The sequence below is a fragment of the Bison bison genome, unplaced genomic scaffold (assembly GCF_000754665.1).
Source record: "Bison bison bison isolate TAMUID 2011002044 unplaced genomic scaffold, Bison_UMD1.0 scf7180017864211, whole genome shotgun sequence".
Taxonomy (NCBI): Eukaryota; Metazoa; Chordata; class Mammalia; order Artiodactyla; family Bovidae; genus Bison; species Bison bison.
Window position 1 is genome coordinate 564889 of NW_011494783.1, and position 15904 is coordinate 580792.

Consider the following 15904-nt stretch of genomic DNA (forward strand, 5'->3'; position numbering starts at 1 on the left):
GGCCTCCCCAGACAGCCATTTTGCTTTTTTGCATTTCTTTTCCATGGGGATGGTCTTGATCCCTGTCTCCTGTACAGTGTCACAAACTTCATTCCATAGTTCATCAGGCACTTTATGTATCAGATCTAGTCCCTTAAATCTATTTCTCACTTCCACTGTATAATCATAAGGGATTTGATTTAGGTCATACCTGAAGGGTCTAGTGGTTTTCCCTACTTTCTTCAATTTCAGTCTGAATTTGGCAATAAGGAGTTCATGGTCTGAGCCACAGTCAGCTCCTGGTCTTGTTTTTGCTGACTGTATAGAGCTTCTCCATCGTTGGCTGCAAAGAATCCAATATAATACATAGTAGTGTTAATTATGGGGTTCCCTGGTGGCTCAGCAGTAAAGAATCTTCCTGCAAATATAGGAGATGCAGGTTTAATCCCTGGGTTGGGAAGAGCCCCTGGAGAAGGAAATAACTCACCCGCTCCAGTATTCTTGCCTGGAAAATTCCACGGATAGAGAAGCCTGGCAGGCTACAGTTCTTGGGGTCTCAGAGAGTCAGATATGACTGAGCACACACGAGCACAAGTGTTAATTATATGTATTATATTGTACCTTATATCGCTAGTTCTAATTTATCTTATAGTAAGGATTTTGTAATTCTGACTGCCTTGATCCAGTTCTCCCAGTTCCCACTGCCCCCTTATCTGATGATAACAAACCTGATTTCTTCTTCTATGAGTCTGATTGTTTTTGAAGTATAATTGACCTATAACACTGCTAACTTTTGCTACACAACACAGCAATTTGATATTTCTGTACATCTCCAAATGATCACCATGATAAGTCTAGCTCGTATTTATCTCTATTCAAAGATATTATATAGTTATTGTCTGTATTTCCCATGCTGTATATTTCATTCTGTGACTCACTTATTTTGCAACTGGAAGTTTGTGTGTCTTTATCTCCCTCCCTCTCCTTTTTTTTTTTCCCTCCTCTCTACCTCTCTTCCCTCTGGCCATGATGTATTTGTTCTCTGTATCTATGTCCCTGTTTCTGTTTTGTTGTGTTAGTTCATTTATTTTGTTATTTAGTGAAAATATACAGTATTTATCTGTCTCTTTATGACTTATTTCACTTAGCATAATAGCTCTAGGTTCATCCATGTTGTTGAAAATGGCAAGATTTATGGCTGAGTAGAATTCTATCATGTATATACACTGCATACTCTTTATCCATCCATCTATTGTTGGGCACTTAAGTTACTTGGATATCTTGGCTATTATAAATAATACTGCAATGAACATAGGGGTGCATATATATTTTCTAACTCGTGTTTCTGTTTTCTTTGGATAAATACCTAGAGTTGGAATTGCTGGATTGTATGGTAATTCTGTTTTCAATTTTTTGAGAAGTTTCCCCATTGTGTTCCACAGTGGCTATACCAGTTTACATTCCCACCAACAGTGAACAAGTGTTCCCTTTCCTCCACGTCCTCACCAACACTTGTAATCTCTTGTATTTTTGATAATCGCTGTCTAACGGGTGTGAAGCAATATCTCTTCGTGGTTTTGATTTGCATTTCTCTGTCGAGTGATGTTAAGCACCTTTTCAAGTGCCTGTTGACCATCTGTATGTCTTCTATGGAAAAAAAAGTCTATTCAGACTCTGCCCATTTTTTAATGAGGTTGTAGTTTTTTTTTTTTTTTAAGATTGAGATGTACCAGTTTTTTGTATATTTTGAATATTAATTCATTATTAGATAGATCACATGAAAATATTTTGTTCAGTATGTGGCCTTTTTGTTTTCATGGTAGTTTCCTTTGTTGTGCAAATGATTTTTCTTTTGATGTATTCCCATGTGTTTATTTTTGCTTTTTCTTCCTTTGCCTGAAGCAACATTCAAAAAATCAGTAAGATCAACATCAGAGTACTACATATATTTTCTTCTAGTTTTTTCTTTTTTTACTGAAGTATAGTAGGTTTATAATATTAATTAGTTTCAGATGTATAACATAATGATTCACTATTTTTACAGATTATATTTCATTAAAAATCGTTATGATAATGGCTGCTATAGCAGAATACTCTGCTATACAATATATCCCTGTTGCTTATCTATTTTATATATAGTAACTTGTCATCTCTTAATCCCTTATTCATAATTTTCCCCTCCTCTCTTTGCTTTTGACTTGGTAACCACTAGTTTGTTTTCTATATCAGTGAGTTTTTGTTCTGCATATATATTTGTTTGTATTATTTTTTATATTCCACATGTAATTGATAACATACAGTATGTGTCTTTTTCTGTCTAACCTATTTCACTAAGTGTAGTAGTCTCTAGTTCTATCCATAATGCTGAAAATGACAGAATTTTATTCTTTTTTATGGCTGAGTAATATTCCATTACATGTACTTACCATATCTTCGTATTCATTTGTTTGGGTACTTAGGTTGCTTTTTTATTTTGGCTATTGTAAATAGTGCTGCTATGAATATTGGGGTGAATGTTTCTTTTCAAATTAGTGTTTTCATTTTTTCCAGATACACACCCAGGAGGCGAATTGCTGGATCACATGGTAGTTCTATTTTTAGTTTTTTGAGGGAACTCCATACTGTTCTCCAAAGTGGCCACAGCAATTTACGTTCTCACCAACAGTGTAGGAGGGTTCCTTTTCCCCATACTCTCTCCATCATTTATTATTTGTAGATTTTTGATGAAGACCTTTCTGACTGGTATGAGGTAATACCTCAGTGGTTTTGATTTGCATTTCTCTAATAATTAGCAGTGTTGAGCATCTTTATACTTGCCTATTGGTCATTCACACATCTTTAGAAAATGTCTATTCAGTTTCCATGGGTAGCTGTGGAACCAGGGATCCCAAATCTAGTGTCACCCTGCTGCTGGGTGGAGCCAGGGGCCATAGGGTCATAGCTGGCCGTAGGGTCACATGTGTTACAGAGCTTCCATTGGCCTGTGGTGTGTAAGACTGTGGCCCAGGGGATCCTGGGCGTGATGCCTGCACACTGGTGGATGAGGTGGTTCCCAGGGCTAGTGGCAGCTTTCTGGGATGTGGGATCAGGTCCTGGGTCCTCTGGTGGGTAAGGCTGTGTGTTCAGAGGGTCTTGAGGCAGTCAGCTTGTTCATGGGTGGCCCAGTGTTGGTGCCTGGCTTGCTGCTTGGCCCTGAGCATCTAAGGACTGGTGCTACTGGCAGGCAGTGGAGCCAGTTCCCTGGACTAAAAGCTAGAGGGATGATTCCAAAATGGTGCTTGCCAGCACCAGCATCCTCATATAAGAATGAGCTCCCCACAATGGCTGTTTATAGTGTCTATGTCCCCAAAGTCAGTTCTATTTGCCTCATACCTCTCTAGAAGGCTTCGCAAGATTGGAGGTGTGTCTCACCCAGGTTCCATTTAAATGACTGCTTTTGCTCTGAGCCATAGAGCTTTGGTGAGATTTCATGTTTGCTTTTTAAGAGTGGAGTCTTTTTTTTTTTTTTTTTTTTTAACCCCACAGCCCTATGGCTCTCCCAAAATTCAGCACTGCTGGCCTTCAAAGCCAAATGTTCTGGAGCTCTTCTTCCTGGTACAGGAATCCCAGGCTGAGGAGCAGCTTGAAGTCTGGCTTAGACCCCTTGCTTTTCAAGGAGAAACTCTGAAATTGTACTTATCCTCCTATTTGTGGGTCACCCACCTGAGGAGCTAAGTCTTGACTCTATCATGTCACTACCCCTTCTGCCTATCTCACTGTGGTTCCTTCTTTACTTATAGAAGATCTCTGTTAGTCTTCTGAGCTTTTACGTTAATAGTTGCTCTATAAATACTTAATAATTTTTTGTTACTGTGGGAGGAGGTGACCTCAAGGTCTTCCTTCTCCACCGTTTTTGCCACTCCTGTCCCATTTTATTTGGCAATTTTCTTCAGGATGGTTAGCTTCTAAAAATCACACTCCCATAGGTCTTCCATATGCTACTCCATTTTATCTCCTTTTTTTCTTTTAATGTTTTTATTTGAGTGTTTCCTGTTGATCTTCCTTTGAATTCATTGATCTTGCACTAGACTGGATCAAGTCTGCTATTAAATCCACATGCTGTTTTCTTAATTTCACATATTATTATTTGTTCCTTAAGATGGAATATCTGCAGTCCCTCCCATCAGGAAGCTTGCACAAGCCTCTTAGATGTAGCCTCATTCACCAGAGGGGAGACAGAAGAAGGAATATCTGATTATTTTTGTAGATTCTAATTTTTCACTGAAATATTGGTTTTTGTATTTTGTGTATCTCCCCCCGCCACCCCATTTTCTTTGATCTAAGTTATTTTGAAGTCTTGAGGCTTCAGTTTCTGTGGTATATCTTAGACCTCTTCTATTGGCTCTTTTATCTCTTGGTTATTGATCAAGTCTTCCTGCTTTTTAATATTTGGAATAATAAATCATAAAGGCTATAGATTATTTTATTATATATTAAGATTAATGAAGCAAAGCTTTGTTTTTTCTCCCTAATGACAATTAAACTTGTTGAAGTTCACTTTGTTCCTTTTAGGGCTTGTTCCTTTTAGATTTAAGACACATTTATTTTTTTCATATTAGGACTTAGGCAATGCCTACGAAAACCTCCACAAATATCTTTAGAATATTTTTCTACATATACTTTCTCTTTATAATCTCATCCCCTAAAATCCTAGCTTTCTTATTTGCCCATAACTCCAATCTCTGTTGGAGATTTCAGCTACATACTCCTTGGGAGAAATGTATGAATGTGAAGCTTGCTTGCACTCCCTTTAAACAAACTTGTCCTACATCATTCAGTCGTGACCAACTCTTTGTGACCCCATGGACTACACATTCCATGGAATTCTCCTGGCCAGAATACGGGAGTAGGTAGCCATTCTCTTCTCCAGGGGATCTTCCCAACTCAGTGATTGAACCCAGGTCTCCTGCATTGCAGACAGATTCTTTACCATCTGAGCCACAAGGGAAGCCCAAGAATACTGGAGTGGGTAGCCTATCCCTTCTCCAGCAGATCTTCCTGACCCAGGAATTGAACTGGGGTCTCCTGCATTGCAGGTGGATTCTTTACCAGCTGAGCTACCAGGGAATCCCCAACTTAAAAAGCACACTCATTCAATTCACTTCTGACTGCGTTAACAATTTTATATTTCTCAACAAAGTGTTTTGGGAAAAAATATTTTGGAAAATTAATGTTTTGCACTTAACAAGTATTTTTAAAACTCATTGATAACTAAATCAGGAAGAAAATAGTAGATTGCATTAGTTTGAGGAGGGTTTGGCAAGGGCACATATGTATAGTTATACACCCAACAACCATATTAGATAACAGTTTTCTTTATATTTGATGCCTGTTTGAGTGGCTAAGTTACAGGGACAATATAATGCTGAGTTTTATTTTCAAAGATATAATTAATCTGAAAGATCAAATCAAGGACTTCCTTGGTTGTCCAGTCAAGACAAGTCTCCACACTTTCACTGCAGGGTGCAGGGGAAGGCAATGGCACCCCACTCCAGTACTCTTGCCTGGAAAATCCCATGGACAGAGGAGCCTGGTAGGCTGCAGTCCATGGGGTCACGAAAAGTCGGACACGACTGAGCGACTTCACTTTTACTTTTCGCCTTCATGCATTGGAGAAGGAAATGGCAACCCACTCCAGTGTTCTTGCCTGGAGAGTCCCAGGGATGGGGGAGCCTGGTGGGCTGCCGTCTCTGGGGTCGCACAGAGTCGGACACGACTGAAGTGACTTAGCAGCAGTAGGAGGAACTAGGATCCTGCATGTCATGTGCCACAGCCAAAAAGCAAAAGAAATATCAAGTCATAAGCCTGAGAAGTAAATATTAAGCAAGTTGATTTGTGGCTGTTAAAAAAAAGTAGGGTAAAATAAGGGTAGTTATTATGCACTAAATTGTGTCCCCTCCCCATAACGTAAATGTTGAGGTTTTAACTGTCAGAATGTGTCCATAAGTAAGCTTGCATATTTAAAATGTAATTAAGCTAAACTGAGATCATTAGGTTGGGCACTAATATGATACGACTGATGTCTTTTTAGAGGAGATGATTAGGCTGCAGACATACATGAAAGGAAAACAGAGAAAAGATTGCCATTACAAGCCAAAGGAGAGGCTTCAGAAGAAACTAAACCTGTTGATTCCTTGCTCTTGGACATCTAGCCACTGGGGCAATAAAAAAACATATGTTTTGTTGTTGAGTCCATATAGTTTGTGGTGCTTTGTTATGGCACTCCTAGAAAACTAACACTTTAGCTCAGGGGTATAAGAAATATCACATAAATGTCAAGTAACAGTGTGCCAAACAATATGTGTGGAGTCAGTTATCAAAGGTATTATTAAAGAAGTAACTGAAGAAAAAATGACAAATAGTACATTGTTTTCAAGTTTGGGAAAAATTTCTTTCTTACTTAAAGGTCCTAAAAATGAAATCTTCAAGAAAATGATATCTTCCTTTGAATACTAACACCAAGATCTCTTGGGTATTTCCAGTTGAACTCTCACTTTAAGAAGTCACAGTAATCATATCAGAATTTCTTATTAAGTTGCCCTTATTAAGCCTGCACTTCTCTGAGGTCCTCTAAAAGGAGCATATAATCAAAATTTACCTTAAAAATTAAAACTATGGGGAAATAAAAACCATTCTGTAGACAAAAAGCACATGTGGGTGTGTGTGTGTGTATTCTTCAATCAGCAAACCAAGATGAAGATGAGCAAATTGAATTTAAAAGATCAAAAATAAATCTCCTCTGTGTAAAATCTTCCCCAAATTTGTGACATAAATATGACACTGAGATATTGCTATACAATTTGACCTGAAATGCAAAAAGTATCAGGACCACATACCTCCTTCTCGGGCACCTAGACAGGCAGGAGTTTGTCATATGAAAAGTTCCTCAAATTTATCTAAGCTTATATTGTATAAAGAATAGCTTATGCTATCTCTACATAGACAGAAAATATACTTTACTTTTAAAAAAGCACTGGTCACTAGGAATAAATCGAGTAAAGACCTCCAGAAACTCTGCTCCAGAAAATCAAAAGGCACACTGACAGAATCTGTCAAAACCATCGTTTTCAAAGCCCAGAAGTTAAAGACTTGCAAAAGTGTCAGTGTTCATCCAGGAAAAACTGCTGACCTTGTTAAGAACAGCGAGGTCTGCAGGGTTTTAACTTATTCTCTAGCCATCATCATCACTCCAGCTCCATGGTACCCTGGAAAACAAACAACCCTGCAGCCATGGTGAGACCCAGCATCCTTACAGCCTCTGGAAGGTGGAGCCAAGATCAAGGGAACAAACTAACTTATGATATGTGGAAAAAAATTTATCATTAGAGTATAAAACTTGGGATTAGGATTAGAACCTAAGCATACCAGAGATTCTGAACCCTTAAACTTTAATACAAATCGTGGAATCATGACTGAATTTTATAACCAGTGTTGGAAAATACAAATAATATTTTTGTTTATAACTGCAATATAATATATATATGTAAATATATGTGTATATATACTGTATATATATATATTTTATATATATGTATATGTATATATGCTTCTGTCACCAAAGACAATTAGAGGAAGGTAAGAAATAAAGAGACGCATTAAGCATACACAAGTTAATCCTTAAAAATATATATATAATAGAATAGTATCTACTATTATAAACCAGGCACTCTCTTGACAGCAAGCGAGAGTAATGCATGAGAAAGAAGCTTATAATCAGCTCCTTGTAGCTGGCTTTTGGGCACTGGAATTACCCTGCAACATAGAAGGAGGAGGACTTGCTGATTCACTCTGATGTGCAGTAGAAAAGCATTTATTCTGGACCACTGCATTTTGGGAAGAGGCCTGGCTTGTGATATTTACCTATGTTTTATCAGCATATGCTACTGCTAAGTCACTTCAGTCATGTCCGACTCTGTGCGACCCAATAGACGGCAGCCCACAAGGCTCCCCCGTCCCTGGGATTCTCCAGGCAAGAACACTGGAGTGGGTTGCCATTTCCTTCTCCAATGTGAGAAAGTGAAAAGTGAAAGTGAAGTCGCTCAGTCGTGTCCAACTCTGGGCGACCCCATAGACGGCAGCCTGCCAGGCTCCCCTGTCCCTGGGATTCTCCAGGCAAGAACACTGGAGTGGGGTGCCATTGCCTTCTCCGAACTGATGTGAATACCCATGAATTTAAGGGGTCTGAGTCATCATGTTTGTGTGTTGTCTGTGGATCTGTGTGCAGGCAAACCCATCCATCATCTAAATTTAATGTTCACAACACTAAACAGGAGACAATGATATCTCTAAATGACACGTAGTTAGGGAAAAAGTGTTATCAAAATGAGACAAATACTTAAGGAATAGCCTAAAGCGGGGAAGTGAAGTGATAGTGAAAGTTGCTCAGTCGTGTCTGACTCTTTGTGACGCCTTGGACCATACAGTCCATGGAATTCTCCAGGCCAGAACTTGAGTGGGTAGCCTTTCCCTTTTCCAGGGGATCTTCCCAACCCAGGGATCGAACCTAGGTTTCCCACAGTGCAGGTGGATTCTTTATCAGCTGAACCACCAGGGAAGCCCAAGAATACTGGAATGGGTTGCCTATCCCTTCTTCAGTGGATCTTCCTGACCCAGGAATCAAACCAGAGTCTCCTGCATTACAGGAGGATTCTTTGCCAACTGAGCTTTCAGGGAAGCCCTGGGGAAATAGGGTTGCATCTCAAAGAGTTTCCAAGTAATTGTTAATATTTGCAGTGGAAAATTTTGATAATTATTGCACATTAACACTTCCCAGCAGAGATTGTTCACTCCCTGAGAAAGATCCAATATTTTGAGTAACAAGCTGCAGTAACAAGCTCCTTGGGGATTACACTTATTACTTCATGAATCTTTCCAACTGTAGCATACAGATGCAGGAACAATATCGAGATCAAGTGCATAGTACATATCCTTGGGGATTTTACTTATGGGACAAGCACCGAAGTGTGACTTATCTGTAAAAGTTTCATACCAAGATTCTCCTGAGTACAGACCTCTTTGCCATTCTTCTTGAGTTCTTATGTCTTTGCATAAACAGGTTCACAAACGTGCACATGCACACCCACACACCATAGATAACACAGCTGGAGACCCAAGAGAGGAGGGGCAGGCTTTGCCCTACTTTGTGGGAAAGACATAGAACAGTGAGAGTATGCTTTGCCATTTGTTCCCTGGGCTCTCCAGGAATGTCTCTGGGGAATGGGCTGGTTTTAGGCGATCAGACTCTAAAGCCATCACACCTAGAGGCTCCTGAGCACCCTGAATCCTGTCCTTCTGTCAGGACAGAAAAGGTGCCTGGGACTCCCCATCCACTGCACTCACTCCAGGGAGCAGGTGACTCAGCTCCAGCCCTTCCCATCTCTGTGAGTTTTCCTGTACATTCAAGTCCAAGTTGAGGAAAAGATCAGAAATAGTAGCAGCTCCCAGTTATATAAGTCCTTATTTACACATTGATGAATGGTTTCAGAAGAGCAGGGGAGAAGGCTGGCAGAATCATAAGGTTTAGGAAAAAGAAAAAAGCTACCCTTTTGAAGATCCCTTTCGTGCTCTGTGCTGGGGTCTCAGAGTCACATCTGATACCCACGCTGTCTAAACATGGGTTTCTTACTCCTCCTAGTCAGAGCTCCTCCCTGGTGCCCCACTTTATTGGAAAGGGCTGGTAAACTCAGTGTCGCGGAGTCGCAATGGCAAACTGAGAGGGGCATAAGAACATCTAGAGCTGATGTCTCTCCTTACAAATGATGAATCCAGAAGTCTTGTGTAACTTATCCTTCATTGTCTTTCATTTCTTCCTCTGCTGAGGACCGTCTGCTCCTACTGAATCCCGGAAATGTCCTGCCAGGAAGTGAGAACAATGGGGGCTCCTTTCTTTGCTGCCCAGTAGGAAGGTGTTTAATAAAGAGCAGGGAGAAATCCTCTAGCTACCTGATAAAGATCCCATTAGTGTTTCTTTTGCAGCAGGGAAGCTGGTAAAGGTTCCATCTAGTTTAACCTGATTTGCTGTCTAGAATTATTCTCCAGTGATGCGTGTCCTCATTTGAAGGAAATCCTGTGTCATCTTCTAGAGTGTGATAACCTGAGTACCGCTGTCACTTACCAGCTTTGGGGGGAAGTTCTAGCTGGTGAAAATATGGTGAAATGTCCCTACTACAATAACAGTTTCTCTATTTACATGTCTGCGCACCTGGCAAGTTTTCAGAGAATATTTTTGTCTTACCCCTTCACATTTAAGTCAGTTTTTTAAAATGGAATAAATGAAAATCTATCATTTCTAAATTTTGTCATTGAAAAAGAAAATTAAGATAAACCAGAGTATTTCTATTGTAACGAGGCATAGGATTTCTAATACTTTCCTCTAAACTGCATCAACTTGGTTATTTTCATAAATATTTCAGCATTCTAATTTTTAATATTCAAATTACTATTTATGAAGCTAACAGTTTTCATGTTCATATAATCTGACTTCTGTTTTATAAAAGATGAGAGTTGATGATCTGTTAACAGGAAATTACTGGAAAGGCATTCTAGGCAGCCCTGACCTGAGCTTATAAACTGTCAGGGTCCACTGAGGCATGAGGAGTAGGAGTAGAAGATTTCACTTTAGCAACAGGTCAGAGAAAGCAGTGATCACTCTGTAGACACGAAGCAGGATAGGAGATGTCCTAGGACTAATAAAGCCTTCTGATAATCATCCTGCAGGATACTGTTTATTCATGCATTTAATTATTTCTTAACTAGAAAACGATCTCTAAATACATGTTAAAATTAAGCAGAAATTTAAATATATAAGTGAATGTCCTTTAAGGTATATTCTTATTTTATATACAATGTGACACATGTATTCTTTTAACTTGTAGTGGAAACATGCCTGAAATATAGATTACATTTTCTGGATATTCAGGCTTTTAAAGCTGGACTTTGAAGCTAATATCAGATAAACAGGAGCTCCATGGAAAGATGAGGAAGAAAGACAGGCATTAGAGAGCATGAGTCTGGGAGCCAGAGAATCAGGCAGTGTTATTAGGGTACTGATGGTGAAAGGCAAAAAGCTGCTGGAGATTTGAAGACTAATTCTACGTTAAACTGCGTTACTAGGTCCCTCAGCAGACAGGTCAGGTCAGGAAGGCAGATCAGAACTAACAGTTAAACCAGGAGCCACCATGGAGGCTTTGAATGCTTGTGCTGACATTAGTAACATTTGCTGTTTCTGCTAGCATTCATTGTAACATTAGTACCTAAAACTAATATTTTAGAGACATGCACCAAAATAGAATAAGAGCCTTAGAATCATTTTACTAGCTGTCTCAACCTGACTTAGAACCTGATGCTATCCTATACTGTCCCTAAAGAGAAACACCTCTGGTCTACTCTCCCTGGCACAAAACACAAATATGTGTCACTCGAAGAAGTTAATAATTCAGTTCCTCCAATATACTGTATTACTCGTTCGATTTTTTATTTATGGCTCTTATTTAAAATCAGTGTCTGATTATCTATTTGTTTGACCCCAATGACAGTGACTAAAAATTAGACTTTCCTTCAGTTTCAAGCTTTGAATGGTGAGTCTGTTCCTTGGTAAGTACTCCTGAAAGTGGACTCTATACTCAGTATATAATCGTATTCCATCCTAAACATGCCTTCCTATTTTTGAAAATCTCTTGAACACATTTCATGTGATAAACAGACAAGAGACTTCAATTCATTTACATAAATTTGTCACATCATTCTTAACACATACTGATGCACTTAACTATTTGTCTCATATTATTTATGGTGAATAATAGAGCTAATATTGGATAGTATTGCTTAGATTCTATTATATCTAAAGAGAACTGTTTTATAAAATTTCCTCAGGTACAAGATACATAATATAAAGGAGGCTAGTAGACTGAGTGGAGAAGGCGATGGCACCCCACTCCAGTACTCTTGGCTGGAAAATCCCATGGACGGAGGAGCCTGCTAGGCTACAGTCCATGGGGTCGCGAAGAGTCGGACATGACTGAACAACTTCACTTTCACTTTTCACTTTCATGCATTGGAGGAGAAAATTGCAACCCACTCCAGTGTTCTTGCCTGGAGAATCCCAGGGACGGGGGAGCCTGGTGGGCTGCCGTCTATGGGGTCGCACAGAGTCGGACACTGACTGAAGCCATTTAGCAGCAGCAGCAGCAGTAGACTGAGTATAAGTAAAGGCAGTTTTTGACATTAGAAATTAAGCTTTCTTTCTTACTTAGCTGTGGATTAATATCTATACTACTATAATTACAAAATCATTAGAAAGTGTTTATTGAATTTTTTCATAATCAATTATCCTCTTCAATTTAACACCAGAAAACCACATTCATCCCTCTGCCCAGTTATGTCCAATCCAATTTTGTATTTCATAGATGATATACGGACAATGGCACCCCACTCCAGTACTCTTGCCTGGAAAATCCCATGGACGGAGGAGCCTGGTAGGCTGCAGTCAGTCCATGGGGTTGCTAAGAGTCGAACACGACTGAGCGACTTCACTTTCACTTTTCACTTTCATGCATTGGAGAAGGAAATGGCAGCCCACTCCAGTGTTCTTGCCTGGAGAATCCCAGGGACGGGGGAGCCTGGTGGGCTGCTGTCTATGGGGTCGCACAGAGTCGGACACGACTTAAGTGACTTAGCATAGCATAGCATAGCATAGCATACAGACAAGGGACTTTGAAGCTAATGCTACAAATGTCCCATACGTAACACCTTGTCTTCCCACTTCAAAGCACACTGGCCTGATTTCCAAATGCCAGCAGCTGCATTTCCTTGCCTGCAGGTTCTCCAGAAACCAGAGCAACTTTACTATCCCATCACACAGTGAAAAGGAACCCTAATACTTGGTCCGCCCACCTCAGGGCTCTCACCCAATAATAGATACTAGTTGGTATATAGATACTCTAGGTCCCTTCTACTCCAAGTGAGTTCACACTGAGATGCATATTCTACACGGGCTCTAAGATTTTTCCATTAGGATCTAATTTCACTTACTCCTATTTTGTCCTCCTGCAGCATCCAAACTTAAGCAGCTGCCTTGATGTGGTCGTGTCCTTTTCCATTCCTTTGTTAATTGATGTTCATAGATTCGAAATCATAGAACTTACTATGGAATTCAGTGTTGATCACACTATTTTGAAATGTGACTTTGACTCTCATTTTTTTTCCTAAAAAATGACTTTATAAAGAGATACCAGCCAGATTATTCTTACCAAGTGAGGTTCCCCAAACTTAATTTTTCTTGGAATAAGTAAATTAAATCATACGTTTCTAAAACTAATTATAAGAACCTCTGCAACATATATCTCTTTGCTCACATGAATTATAAACTCAAGCAAAGAGACAACTCTATGTTTCAACCTTTTTAAATAAGCTAAGATAGATATTTTACTTGGAAGGTAGAAAAAATTAGTGTATATATATATATATATAAAATCTTATAAATCTATGTGAAAATGAAAGTCACTTAGTCGTGCCCGACTCTTTGTGACCCCATGGAGTATACAGTCCTTGGAATTCTCCAGGCCAGAATACTGGAGTGGGTAGCCTTTCCCTTCTCCAGGGGATCTTCCCAACCCAGGGATCAAACCCAGGGCTCCCGCATTGCAGGTGGATTCTTTACCAGCTGAGCCACAAGGGAATTAATTTTTACTTTGATATCTTTGGTGACAGAAAATTTACTACCCCTTTACGTTTTAATGGGCTTGTGGATCATTTAGATTATTTTTCATGCGAAGTAAGTTCAAGTAAATATTTGCACAATTGCCATTTGATTAAGTGTTTTTCATTAGTGATTTGCAGAAAATGTTTTATATTGCAAATATGAGCTCTGAATTGATTGTACCTGCTATGAATAATTCATAGTTTCCTGATGATGCCTCTAGGTAATAGCAGTTAATTTCTTAGTTTTATCACTCTTTTATGCTGTTTACTATTCCACTCAGTTCAAGGTCATAACTATGCTACAAAGCTTATTTCTATCTTTTATATTTAGATCATTACCTACCTATATTTATATTTTGGCTTGATTTTATTTCTACATGTAAATAGACAACTGAGTCAGCATTATTATTGAAAACACCTGTACTTTTGTCTTGGTTCAGATGTGCTTGTGGGGTGATGGGAATGTGCATTTTGAACTTCTGGTTAATCATGCCATTTCATGAGTCTACTTAATTATCTTTGTCTGAGCAGAACATTACCTGACTGTAACTTTATAGGTCTCAATGTTTCACAGAGTAAATCCTTTTACTTCATTCTTCTTTATCATTCCCTTCACTTTTCTTGATCTTTCATATTTTCTCATGAAACTTACAAGAAAGATTATCAATTTCTGCACTTTAAAAACCTCCCTTAAATTCTGATTTGGATTTCATCGAACCTACAGATCAGTATGAAGAGATGTGAAATCTTTAAAAAATGTTCATTTATTCCATAAAATATTATGCATGTTCCAGAGTTTGGATATTTGCTTATTATATATAATAGGTCATCTACAGAGATTTTAATGTTTTCAGTATTCATTAATGTGTTGTCAGTAAAAACTGAAATTTATTTTCTGAATTATTTTATTGACATATAGTTTGTTTACAATTATATTAGGTTCAGGTGTGCAACCTGGTGATTCAATATTTTGTATTAATAGATTATCCTTCATTTAAAATTATAAAATATTGACTATGTTCTTGTGCTCTACATTGCATCTTCTTTATCCTATGTATTGTAGTTTTGACCTCTAATTTCCTATCCTTATATTGCCCCCCATCCATCTTTTATTTAGAATAATCTTAATGAAGTTTGCATATGGCTGCTGCTGCTGCTGCTGTGGCTAAGTCGCTTCAGTCGTGTCTGACTCTGTGCGACCCCATAGACGGCAGCCCATCAAGCTGCCCCGTCCCTGGGATTCTCCAGGCAGGAACACTGGAGTGGGTTGCCATCTCCTTCTCCAATGCATGAAAGTGAAAAGTGAAAGGGAAGTCGCTCAGTCGTGTCCGATTCTTTGCGACCCCATGGACTGCAGCCTACCAGGCTCCTCCGTCCATGGGATTTTCCAGGCAAGAGTACTGGAGTGGGTTGCCATTGCCTTCTCCATTGCATATGGCTAGAAAGTACTTATTGGGTAGACCTTAAATTTTTAAACCGAAATTTCAGTCTTCATGTTTATAAGCCATCTATTTCAAATTTCAACGCTTTAACTCCCCATTTCAAAAATGTGGGGAATAGTTTTCTTATTATTCCTTCTCATAATTCTTCTCCTGTATTACTTGATTTTGTAAACTCATTTTTACATTGTCAAGATTGCATTATAGTTATTTCTTACTCAGTCTCCCCTAAGCTATCATTTAATCTGGATAATCTTTAGAATTAGAAGTTACTGTATTTGATAGAAATATTTGTTTTAACACAGAATATGTTAGAATGAGTACCAATTGCACTGATTAGTGTTGAGGAACTAGCATAAATCTCTCTAGCTCAGTTACAGGATGGCCTGGGTAGAAAATTGTATATACTGACAAATGAAACCTTCATATTTTGAGGTGCTGTTATTTTATTAGCTCTATTAAGAAGGAAAAATTCTATTTTTGGTATCAAAATTTTCTTCCATTTCAGTGCTGTTTAATTTAAGAAATTTAATCTACCCTCACTATTATTTTTTTTAACTTTTAGTTGAATTGAAAATGATGGTATTAGAGATGAAGATATAATAAATATTTTATTCAGACAAAAAAAATCACCCTAAATAGTTAAGATGTTACCATAATCATTTTTCACCATTTAATGTGAAGTAAATAGTGGTAAAGTCTGCCTGTCAATGCAGGAGGCTCAGGAGAGGTGGGTTTGATCCCTGGGT